Raw genomic sequence first — 12,930 nt, 5'->3', positions numbered from 1 at the left:
TGACTATTACGGAGTAAGGTGAGGCAGAGGCAGCCTTATGAAAGAACTATTAAGGAGTGAGGTAGAGACAGAGGCAGCCTTATGAAATAACTATTAAGGAGTGAGGTGAGGCAGCCTTCTGAACTATCTATTAAGGAGTGAGGTAGAGACAGAGGCAGCCTTATGAAATAACTATTAAGGAGTAAGGTGAGGCAGAGGCAGCCTTATGAAATAACTATTACGGAGTGAGGTGAGGCAGAGGCAGCCTTATGAAAGAACTATTACGGAGTGAGGCAGAGACAGAGGCAGCCTTATGAAAGAACTATTAAGGAGTGAGGTGAGGCAGAGGCAGCCTTCTGAACGATCTATTAAGGAGTGAGGTGAGGTCGAGGCAGCCTTATGAACGATCTATTAAGGAGTAAGGTGAGGCAGAGGCAGCCTTATGAAAGAACTATTAAGGAGTGAGGCGAGGTCGGGGCAGCCTTATGAACGATCTATTAAGGAGTAAGGTGAGGCAGAGGCAGCCTTATGAAAGAACTATTAAGGAGTGAGGTGAGGCAGAGGCAGCCTCTGGCCCGCTCGTAATGTTCCCTCTCATGCATTATGCAACAGACCAAGCGGGAGATATTGCAATGTTGATGATGTGGTGTTTTAATGCCTGCCCACTGGGCACACACTGCTTGAAACAACGTTGTTGTCACATCCCAATCTGTTTCACCTGTCTTGTGCTTGTCTCCACCCCTCACCAGGTGTCCCCCATTTCCCCCCGTTATCCCCTGTGTCCTTATACCTGCGTTTCTGTTGGTCTGTTGCCAGTTTGTCTTGACTTGTCTAGTCTTATCTGCATGTTTTCCCTTTTTCCAGTAGCTCTAGTTTCTGTTTTCAAGTCCTCCCAGTTCTGACCATTCTGCCTGTCCTGAGCCTGAACCTGAACCTGCCTGCCATCCTATACCTGTTGGACACTGACCTGGTTACGAACTTCTGCCTGTCCTTGACTTGCCCTTTGCCTGTCCACAGTGTTACAATAAATGATCTGAGAACTGAACCATCCGCCTCCTGTGTCTGCATCTGGGTCATATCCTGAGTCGTGACAGTTGTTTCCACGTCATTTCAATAAAATTACGTTGAACCAACGTGGAATAGACGTTGAATTGACGTCTGCGCACAGTGAGTGGCTGTGTGAGCAGCCTCAGTGGTAAAAGCCCAGAGTGCTGCTGCCGTCCTGCAGACTGCTATCCCTCTCCACACAGAAATCCCTCTCCACACAGGCTCTACTGTGATGATAGAGAATGGAGATGTAGATAATGGGACTAAAAGGATCAAGCCTTATTGAACACACTGGAGCTAAGCAGGAGTGACTTGTTTACTACTGTATTACTAAACTGAGAGAGGATCATTGGAATTGCGATCGAGAAGGAAATGCTGAGCCTGGCACAACACATTGACAAGCAAGTTATTTGGTGAATCCAAATGCAACAAAGTGATTGGGCGACTTTATTGACCTTGGTGTCAGAGAAATGCTTTCCTCTGAATCAACTCATCTGCTGTCTCAGGCAATTACTGCATCCAATTTAAACTGTGAAAAAAACAGGAAAGATTAGGCTTTTAGCAGCCAGACCTCCATTATGCTGTTTCCTCCGGACATTATGCTTGCCTCCTGTTTCCGCAACCACAACATTAAGCGTAGTAAACTGCCAAGAGAAAATTGCTCTGCAGTAGGCGCCTTTATTTCCTTAGGCACAGAAAATACATAAAATACATGGTCCTTAAGCGAACAAGATGTTCAAGATGTCTCTCTCTCTGTCTCCTCAGCCATACAGTTAACAGCAGACGTGTTAATCCCTGTTCATTGAAGGAAGCCTGTTACACAAGATGTGACTCAAGGATGTTAAGGATGTTAAACATCTCTTCCCCTCTCAGCCTGCATGGTCTCTGAGTGATCTTACCATCTAATTATGCCACCCTATTTGCTCATCATCACATCTACAGTGGAGGCCTTCTGATGAGTTGTGTATGATTCAGTCCCATGAAGACCTCTCATCCCTAGTCTTCACAGGCTTCTGTTAGAATATCTGCTGCAGAGGCAGCCTGGGTATGAGGATGAATCATGGCTCTTGAAGAACAAAGAGGTTGTGAAGGATGGCTGGAAGAGAGATCTGTAAAGCTATATTAAACTGCCTCTCATACAACCATAATGGAGCCCTGCATGGATCAATACAGTGGGAAAACTCCATATTAGTTTCAAGTATTGAACTCAACAAAAACAAATGTGTAAATATACCAGAACAGCAAGCATGTTACAGAAGGGGATATTATAATGAAAGGCTCTGGTTCTACAGGGTCGTACAGGCTGGCGTAGTGCATGGATCATCTAGTTTTCATGATCAAATACATGTAACAGATTTGACGACTTGACAGTTTTTTTTATTGCCATATATATAGTAAGGCCATACCTCCATTACTGAAAATCAATTTGTCAAGTTTTTGACAAAACTATCAGTGCTGTTGTTTTACTGTCCACCTATATGTGAGCTGCAAGGTCAGAACATCAAACATCCCTGCCGAACCATTAGAATAAACTCTTTTCCAATATTAATTCTGTCCAATCATTTCAGCGACTTCACAGCTTGGTTTAATTGCCAATTACCACAAATGACTGTCACGCTCTGATCTGTTTCACCTGTCCTTGTGCTCATCTCCACCCCTTCCAGGTGTCTCCCATCTTCCCCATTATCCCCTGGGTATTTATACCTGCGTTCTCTGTTTGTCTGTTGCAAGTTCGTCTTGTTTGTCAAGCCAACCAGCGTTTTGTTTCTCATCTCCTGCTTTTCCCCAGTCTCTCTTTTCTCACTCTCCTGGTTTTGACCATTGCTTGTCCTGACTCTGAGCCCACCTGCCTGACCGCTCTGCCTGCCCCTGACCCTGAGCCTGCCTGCCGTCTAGTGCCTTTGCCCCTACTCTGAAATACCGACCCCTGCCTGCCCTGACCTGTCGTTTGCCTGCCCCTGTTGTTGTAATAAACATTGTTACTTCAACACAGTCTGCACTTGGGTCTTACCAGAAACATGCTGTTGAGTAACAGAACTCTCTCTCGGGTCAGGACTGTAATAAATCAAGGTAACTCCACCTGCCACGACCACAGAGGCAATTAAACAAATGTGACCTCAATCTTTCCCCCACTGGTACCTTGGCACCTGATGGTTGGCACTCGTTGGCACCACCTGTTTAGCTCTCTGCTAGTGTGACAGCCTCGGGGGAGATGATGGATGTGTGTTTGAAAGTGGCGTGACTACAGAATGTCACCTGATGTGTCTGCTTCCATCTGGGAGTGAATATTTAAACCAGAAGGCTGTATATGTAACCTATACAGTGGCTTGCAAAGGTATTCACCTCCCTTGGCATTTTTCCTATTTTGATGCCTTACAACCTGGAAATAAATCAGATTTTTGTATCATTTGATTTACACAACATGCCTACTACTTTGAAGATGCACATTTTTGGGGGGGTTGAAACAAACAAGAAGCTGCCTAGACTTGGCGCTCCGGTACCGCTTGCTGTGCAATAGCAGAGAGAACAGTCTATGACTAGGGTGTCTGGAGTCTTTGATCATTTTTAGGGCCTTCCTCTGACACAGCCTGTTATAGAGGTCCTGGATGGCAGGAAGCTTGGCCACAGGTGATGTATTGGGCCGTATGCACTACCCTCAAGGTTCAGCCAACGGTGTAACACATCCTCCCTTGATGCCTCTGGGTAGAATGTACCCCACTTCAGAGACTTTCCTTCCTTTCATCCTGCTCTGGCTGGTAAGGATGACATACGGTACATCTGTCTGACCACACATAGTTTGTCAGAGCCTGGAGTGGCCTGATTTATTCATGGTTTCACAATGGAGAGGTTGAGGCAACTAGGTGCAGCGGGAGGGAGAGAAGGAAGGAGGGAGGGAAGAAGGAAGGAAGGAAGGAAGGAAGGAAGGAAGGAAGGAAGGAAGGAAGGAAGGAAGGAAGGAAGGAAGGAAGGGTGACACTGGCAGGCCTGGGCGCGTCACCGTGGCTCCAGGTTCAAACCCATCAGTACAGGAAAGGGCTGGGAGTGGGGTGGGAGGAGGGGACGCTCTACATAAGAATATGGGTGGGGGTTGATCATCTCATACCAGTAATAATTAATGTGATTTCAATTTCAGCAGATGCCATTCACTGTTTGTGCTCACAGTCATTTTGGTTTTGTTCATTGCCATAATCCTGATGTATCGGCCTAAAGGGTAACACATAAATGTAACCTCCATTTATACCTTCTTATGAGGGTGATGGATCAGGGTGTTAGCAGGATTTGGCAGGATATATAGGCAATACAATGTTAGATATTAAGCAAGGTGCTCTCTGCACTGTGCAGTAGTGAATTGCAAATATCATTGGACATATTTATGACCCAACTCAGTTGAGGCCTTCAGGAGAAAGGTTTTGTTGGAGAAAGGTGGTGGTGATCAAATCAAGTTTTATTGGTCACATACACATGGTTAGCAGGGGTTATTGCGAGTGTAGCGAAATACTTGTGCTTCTAGTTCTGACAGTACAGCAATATCTAACATGTAATCTAATAATTCCACAACAACTACATAATACACATACATCTAAGTAAAGGAATGGAATAAATATATAGATCCTCAAAAGGTTATACAGCGGCACCATCGAGAGCATCCTGACGGGTTGCATCACTGCCTGGTTTGGCAACTGCTCACCCTCCGACCGCAAGGCACTACAGAGTGTAGTGCATACGGCCCAGAACATCCCCGGGGCCAAGCTTCCTGCCATCCAGGACCTCTACACCAGGCCGTGTCAGAGAAAGGCCCTAAAAATTGTCCAAGACTCCAGACACCCTAGTCATAGACTGTTCTCTCTGCTACCGCACGGCAAGCGGTACCGGAGCGCCAAGCTTCTACCCCCAAGCCATAAGACTCCTGAACAGCTAGTCAAATGGCTACACAGACTTTTTGCATTGCCCCCTCCCCCCCCCTTATACACTGCTGCTACTCGCCGTAATTATATATGCATAGTGTACATATTACCTCGACACCGGTGCCCCTGCACATTGACTCTGTACCGGTACCCCCTGTATATAGTCTCCACATTGACTCTGTACCGGTACCCCCTGTATATAGCCTCCACATTGACTCTGTACCGGTACCCCCTGTATATAGCCTCCACATTGACTCTGTACCGGTACCCCCTGTATATAGCCTCCACATTGACTCTGTACCGATACCCCCTGTATATAGCCTCCACATTGACTCTGTACCGGTACCCCCTGTATATAGCCTCCACATTGACTCTGTACCGGTACCCCCTGTATATAGCCTCCACATTGACTCTGTACCGGTACCCCCTGTATATAGCCTCCACATTGACTCTGTACCGGTACCCCCTGTATATAGCCTCCACATTGACTCTGTACCGATACCCCCTGTATATAGCCTCCACATTGACTCTGTACCGGTACCCCCTGTATATAGCCTCCACATTGACTCTGTACCGGTACCCCCTGTATATAGCCTCCACATTGACTCTGTACCGGTACCCCTGTATGTAGCCTCCACATTGACTCTGTACCGGTACCCCCTGTATGTAACCTACACATTGACTCTGTACCGGTACCCCCTGTATATAGCCTCCACATTGACTCTGTACCGGTGCCCCCTGTATATAGCCTCCATATTGACTCTGTACCGGTACCCCTTGTATGTAGCCTACACATTGACTCTGTACCGGTACCCCCTCTATTTAGCCTCCACATTGACTCTGTACCGGTGCCCCCTGTATGTAGCCTCCACATTGACTCTGTACCGGTACCCCCTGTATATAGCCTCCACATTGACTCTGTACCGGTACCCCCTGTATGTAGCCTCCACATTGACTCTGTACCGGTACCCCCTGTATATAGCCTCCACATTGACTCTGTACCGGTACCCCCTGTATATAGCCTCCACATTGACTCTGTACCGATACCCCCTGTATATAGCCTCCACATTGACTCTGTACCGGTACCCCCTGTATATAGCCTCCACATTGACTCTGTACCGGTACCCCCTGTATATAGCCTCCACATTGACTCTGTACCGGTACCCCCTGTATATAGCCTCCACATTGACTCTGTACCGGTACCCCCTGTATATAGCCTCCACATTGACTCTGTACCGATACCCCCTGTATATAGCCTCCACATTGACTCTGTACCGGTACCCCCTGTATATAGCCTCCACATTGACTCTGTACCGGTACCCCCTGTATATAGCCTCCACATTAACTCTGTACCGGTACCCCTGTATGTAGCCTCCACATTGACTCTGTACCGGTACCCCCTGTATGTAGCCTACACATTGACTCTGTACCGGTACCCCCTGTATATAGCCTCCACATTGACTCTGTACCGGTGCCCCCTGTATATAGCCTCCACATTGACTCTGTACCGGTACCCCTTGTATGTAGCCTACACATTGACTCTGTACCGGTACCCCCTCTATTTAGCCTCCACATTGACTCTGTACCGGTGCCCCCTGTATGTAGCCTCCACATTGACTCTGTACCGGTACCCCCTGTATATAGCCTCCACATTGACTCTGTACCGGTACCCCCTGTATATAGCCTCCACATTGACTCTGTACCGGTGCCCCCTGTATGTAGCCTCCACATTGACTCTGTACCGGTACCCCCTGTATATAGCCTCCACATTGACTCTGTACCGGTACCCCCTGTATATAGCCTCCACATTGACTCTGTACCGGTACCCCCTGTAAACCGCCTCCACATTGACTCTGTACCGGTGCCCCCTGTATGTAGCCTCCACATTGACTCTGTACCGGTACCCCCTGTATATAGCCTCCACATTGACTCTGTACCGGTACCCCCTCTATTTAGCCTCCACATTGACTCTGTACCGGTGCCCCCTGTATGTAGCCTCCACATTGACTCTGTACCGGTACCCCCTGTATATAGCCTCCACATTGACTCTGTACCGGTACCCCCTGTATATAGCCTCCACATTGACTCTGTACCGGTGCCCCCTGTATGTAGCCTCCACATTGACTCTGTACCGGTACCCCCTGTATATAGCCTCCACATTGACTCTGTACCGGTACCCCCTGTATATAGCCTCCACATTGACTCTGTACCGGTACCCCCTGTATAAAGCCTCCACATTGACTCTGTACCGGTGCCCCCTGTATGTAGCCTCCACATTGACTCTGTACCGGTACCCCCTGTATATAGCCTCCACATTGACTCTGTACCGGTACCCCCTGTATATAGCCTCCACATTGACTCTGTACCGGTACCCCCTGTATATAGCCTCCACATTGACTCTGTACCGGTACCCCCTGTATATAGCCTCCACATTGACTCTGTACCGGTACCCCCTGTATATAGCCCTGCTATTGTTATTTACTGCTGCTCTTTAATCATTTGTTATTCTTATCTCTTACTTTTTGGGGGGTATTTTCTTAAAACGTCATTGTTGGTTAAGGGCTTGTAAGTAAGCATTTCACTGTTGTATTCGGTGCATGTGACAAATGACATTTTATTTGATTTGATATATACATATAAATATATGGATGAGCAATGACCGAGCGGCATGGGCAAGATGCAATACATGGTATAAAATACAGTTTAAATAGACATATGAGATAAGTAATGCAAGATTTGTAAACATGATTAAAGTGGTATTATTAAAGTGACTAGTGATCCATTTATTAAAGTGGCCAATGATTTCAAGTCTGTATGTAGGCAGCAGCCTCTCTGTGTTAGTGATGGCTGTCCGATGGCCTTGAGATAGAAGCTGTTTTTCAGTCTCTTGGTCCCAGCACCTGTACTGACCTCGCCTTCTGGACCTAGACCATGTTATGTTCCCTCCCTTGATCCCGATCCATCCAGACAGTGGCCTCCTTTCCAGATTGTTTCCATTCCTTTCATTACAGCCCATGCTCAAAATAATGAGATACCTGGCGGTCTACATTTTCCTCCAAAGGTGTGACATTTACTGAACTTCCCTACTCACCTGGACCCCGGCTCAACAGATTCAGATTCACAGCTTGCCTGCCTGGGCTCTGTATGCATAAATCATATCCACTACGTTCCAGTTCGGTTTCTAGCCGGGTGAGGTGGTGGGAAGTGTGAGAGCGAGTCGGGGCGGCAGGGACGAAGCAGTGTGGCCAGACAGCGGATGGATGGACAGATGGTGGGACATGTTCAGGGACGGCTGGGATTAGAGCTGCTGCTGTTCTCTGCATGAATACATGGGGCGATGAGACTAAAGCAGGCTAATCCTCCCACCCCCACCTACGCCCCCTCTGGATCTACACTGAACATCTGAAAACTGGACCTGGCTCCTCCCAGGCTACCAGAAAGTGACAGACTAAACAGGTTGATGGAGCCAGTGGGGTAAAACATCACTACATTTGAAGAATGACGTTTGATTTGATTTACTGCTCTCTATCATCTACTGCTCTCTATCATCTACTGCTCTCTATTCCTCTACTGCTCTCTATTCCTCTACTGCTCTCTATTCCTCTACTGCTCTCTATCATCTACTGCTCTCTATCATCTACTGCTCTCTATTCCTCTACTGCTCTCTATTCCTCTACTGCTCTCTATTCCTCTACTGCTCTCTATCATCTACTGCTCTCTATCATCTACTGCTCTCTATTCCTCTACTGCTCTCTATTCCTCTACTGCTCTCTATTCCTCTACTGCTCTCTATCCTCTACTACTCTCTATCCTCTACTGCTCTCTATTCCTCTACTGCTCTCTGTCCTCTACTGCTCTCTATTCCTCTACTGCTCTATTCCTCTTCTGCTCTCTATCATCTACTGCTCTCTATTCCTCTACTGCTCTATATCCTATACTGCTCTCTACTGCTCTCTATCCTCTACTGCTCTCTATTCCTCTACTGCTCTCTGTCCTCTACTGCTCTCTATCCTCTACTGCTCTCTATATCCTCTACTGCTCTATATCCTCTACTGCTCTCTATATCCTCTACTGCTCTCTATCCTCTACTGCTCTCTATCCTCTACTGCTCTCTACTGCTCTCTATCCTCTACTGTTCTCTATCCTCTACTGCTCTCTATCCCTCTACTGCTCTCAACTGGGGGTGTCCTCGGATGGGGCCACAGTGTCTCCTGACCCCTCCTGTCTCAGCCTCCAGTATTTATGCTGCAGTAGTTTATGTGTCGGGGGGCTAGGGTCAGTTTGTTATATCTGGAGTACTTCTCCTGTCCTATTCGGTGTCCTGTGTGAATTTAAGTGTGCTCTCTCTAATTCTCTCTTTCTCTCTTTCTTTCTCTCTCTCGGAGGACCTGAGCCCTAGGACCTTGCCTCAGGACTATTCGACATGATGACTCCTTGCTGTCCCCAGTCCACCTGGCCGTACTGCTGCTCCAGTTTCAACTGTTCTGCCTTATTATTATTGGACCATGCTGGTCATTTATGAACATTTGAACATCTTGGCCATGTCTGTTATAATCTCCACCCGGCACAGCCAGAAGAGGACTGGCCACCCCACATAGCCTGGTTCCTCTCTAGGTTTCTTCCTAGGTTTTGGCCTTTCTAGGGAATTTTTCCTAGCCACCGTGCTTCTACACCTGCATTGCTTGCTGTTTGGGTTTCTGTACAGCACTTTGAGATATCAGCTGATGTACGAAGGGCTATATAAATACGTTTGATTTGATTTACTGCTCTCTATCCTCTACTGCTCTCTATCCTCTACTGCACTCTACAGCTCTCTATCCTCTACTGCTCTCTATCCTCTACTGTTCTCTATCCCTCTACTGCTCTCTACTGCTCTCTATCCTCTACTGCTCTATATCATCTACTGCTCTCAATCCTCTACTGTTCTCTATCCCTCTACTGCTCTCTACTGTTCTCTCTCTCCTCTACTGCTCTCTACCCGCTACTGCTGTCTATTCCTCTACTGCTCTCTATCGCCAACTGCTCTCTACGTTCTACTGCTCTCTACCTTCTACTGCTCTCTATCCCTTTACTTCTCTCTATCCTCTACGGCTCTCTACCCTCTACTGCTGTCTATTCCTCTACTGCTCTCTATCCTCTACTGCTCTCTACCCTCTACTGCTCTCTATTCCTCTACTGCTCTCTATTCCTCTACTGCTCTCTATTCCTCTACTGCTCCATACCTTCTACTGCTCTCTATCCCTTTACTGCTCTCTATTCCTCTACTGCTCTCTACCCTCTACTGCTCTCTATTCCTCTACTGCTCTCTATCCTCTAATGCACTCTACCCTCTACTGCTCTCTATTCCTATACTGCTCTCTACTGCTCTCTACCCTCTACTGCACTCTACCCTCTACTGCTCTCTATCCTCTACTGCTCTCTACTGCTCCATACCCTCTACTGCTCTATATCCTCTCCTCTACTGCTCTCTACTGCTCTCTATGCCTCTACTGCTCTCTATCCTCTACTGCTCTTTACTGCTCTCTATCCTCTACTGCTCTCTATCCTCTACTGCTCTCTATCCTCTACTGCTCTCTGTCCTCTACTGCTCTCTACTGTTCTCTATCCATCTACTGCTCTCTATCCTCTACTGCTCTCTATCCATCTACTGCTCTCTATCCTCTACTGCTCTCTATCCTCTACTGCTCTCTACCCTCTACTGCTCTCTATTCCTCTACTGCTCTCTATCCTCTACTGCTCTCTACTGCTCCATACCCTCTACTGCTCTATATCCTCTCCTCTACTGCTCTCTACTGCTCTCTATGCCTCTACTGCTCTCTATCCTCTACTGCTCTTTACTGCTCTCTATCCTCTACTGCTCTCTATCCTCTACTGCTCTCTATCCTCTACTGCTCTCTGTCCTCTACTGCTCTCTACTGTTCTCTATCCATCTACTGCTCTCTATCCTCTACTGCTCTCTATCCATCTACTGCTCTCTATTCCTCTACTGCTCTCTATCCTCTACTGCTCTCTACCCTCTACTGCTCTCTATTCCTCTACTGCTCTCTATCCTCTACTGCTCTCTACCCTCTACTGCTCTCTATCCTCTACTGCTCTCTACTGCTCCATACCCTCTACTGCTCTCTATTCCTATACTGCTCTCTACTGCTCTCTGCCCTCTACTGCACTCTACCCTCTACTGCTCTCTATCCTCTACTGATCTCTACTGCTCCATATCCTCTACTGCTCTCTATCCTCTACTGCTCTCTGTCCTCTACTGTTCTCTATCCATCTACTGCTCTCTATCCTCTACTGCTCTCTATCCATCTACTGCTCTCTATCCTTTACTGCTCTCTATCCTCTACTGCTCTTTACTGCTCTCTATCCTCTACTGCTCTCTATCCTCTACTGCTCTCTATCCTCTACTGCTCTCTGTCCTCTACTGCTCTCTACTGTTCTCTATCCATCTACTGCTCTCTATCCTCTACTGCTCTCTATCCATCTACTGCTCTCTATCCTCTACTGCTCACTATCCATCTACTGCTCTCTATCCTCTACTGCTCTCTATCCTCTACTGCTCTCTATATCCTCTACTGCTCTCTATCATCTACTGCTCTCTATATCCTTTACTGCTCTATTTCCTCTACTGCTCTCTATTCCTGTACTGCTCTCTATCCTCTACTAATCTCTGTCCTCTACTGCTCTCTATATCCTCTACTGCTCTCTATCCCTCTACTGCTCTCTATCATATACTGCTCTCTATCCTCTACTGCTCTCTGTCCTCTACTGCTCTCTATATCATCTACTGCTCTTTATATATCTACTGCTCTCTATCCTCTACTGCTCTCCATATCCTCTACTGCTCTCTATTCCTCTACTGCTCTCTATTTCTCTACTGCTCTCTGTCCTCTACTGCTCTCTATGTCCTCTACTGCTCTCTATTCCTCTCTATTCCTCTACTGCTCTCTATTCCTATACTGCTCTCTATTCTTCTACTGCTCTCTATTCCTCTACAGCTCTCTATATCCTCTACTGCTCTCTATCCATCTACTGTTCTCTATCCTCTACTGCTCTCTATCCTCTAGTGCTCTCTATCCTCGACTGCTCTCTATTCCTCTACTGCTCTCTACCCTTTACTGCTCTCTATCCCTCTACTGCTCTCTATCAGATACTGCTCTCTATGCTCTACTGCTCTCTGTCCTCTATTGCTCTCTATATCATCTACTGCTCTCTATATATCTGCTGTTCTCTATCCTCTAATGCTTTCTATCCTCTACTGCTCTCTATCCTCTACTGCTCTCTATTGTCTACTGCTCTCTATTGTCTACTGCTCTCTATATCCTCTACTGCTCTCTATTCCTCTACTGCTCTCTATTCCTCTACTGCTCTCTATTCCTCTACTGCTCTCTGTCCTCTACTGCTCTCTATATCCTCTACTGCTCTCTATTCCTTTACTGCTATCTATCCCTCTACTGCTCTATATCCTCTCCGGCTCTCTATCCTCTACTGCTCTCTATCCCTCTACTGCTCTATATCCTCTACTGCTCTCTATTCCTCTTCTGCTCTCTGTCCGCTACTGCTCTCTATCCTCTACTGCTCTCTCTATGCTCTACTGCTCTCTATCCTCTACCACTCTCTATCCTCTACTGCTCTCTATCCCTCTACTGCTCTCAATCCTCTACTGCTCTCTATATCCTTTACTGCTTTCTATCCTCTACTGCTCTCTATTCCTCTACTGCTCTCTATTTCTCTACTGCTCTCTGTCCTCTACTGCTCTCTATGTCCTCTACTGCTCTCTATTCCTCTACTGCTCTCTATTCCTCTACTGCTCTCTATTCCTATACTGCTCTCTATTCTTCTACTGTTCTCTATTCCTCTACAGCTCTCTATATCCTCTACTGCTCTCTATCCATCTACTGCTCTCTATCCTCTACTGCTCTCTATCCTCTAGTGCTCTCTATCCTCGACTGCTCTCTATTCCTCTACTGCTCTCTACCCTTTACTGCTCTCTATCCCTCTA

The sequence above is a fragment of the Oncorhynchus clarkii genome, chromosome 12 (genome assembly GCF_045791955.1).
Source record: "Oncorhynchus clarkii lewisi isolate Uvic-CL-2024 chromosome 12, UVic_Ocla_1.0, whole genome shotgun sequence".
NCBI lineage: Eukaryota > Metazoa > Chordata > Actinopteri > Salmoniformes > Salmonidae > Oncorhynchus > Oncorhynchus clarkii.
This window is presented reverse-complemented; position numbering follows the sequence as displayed.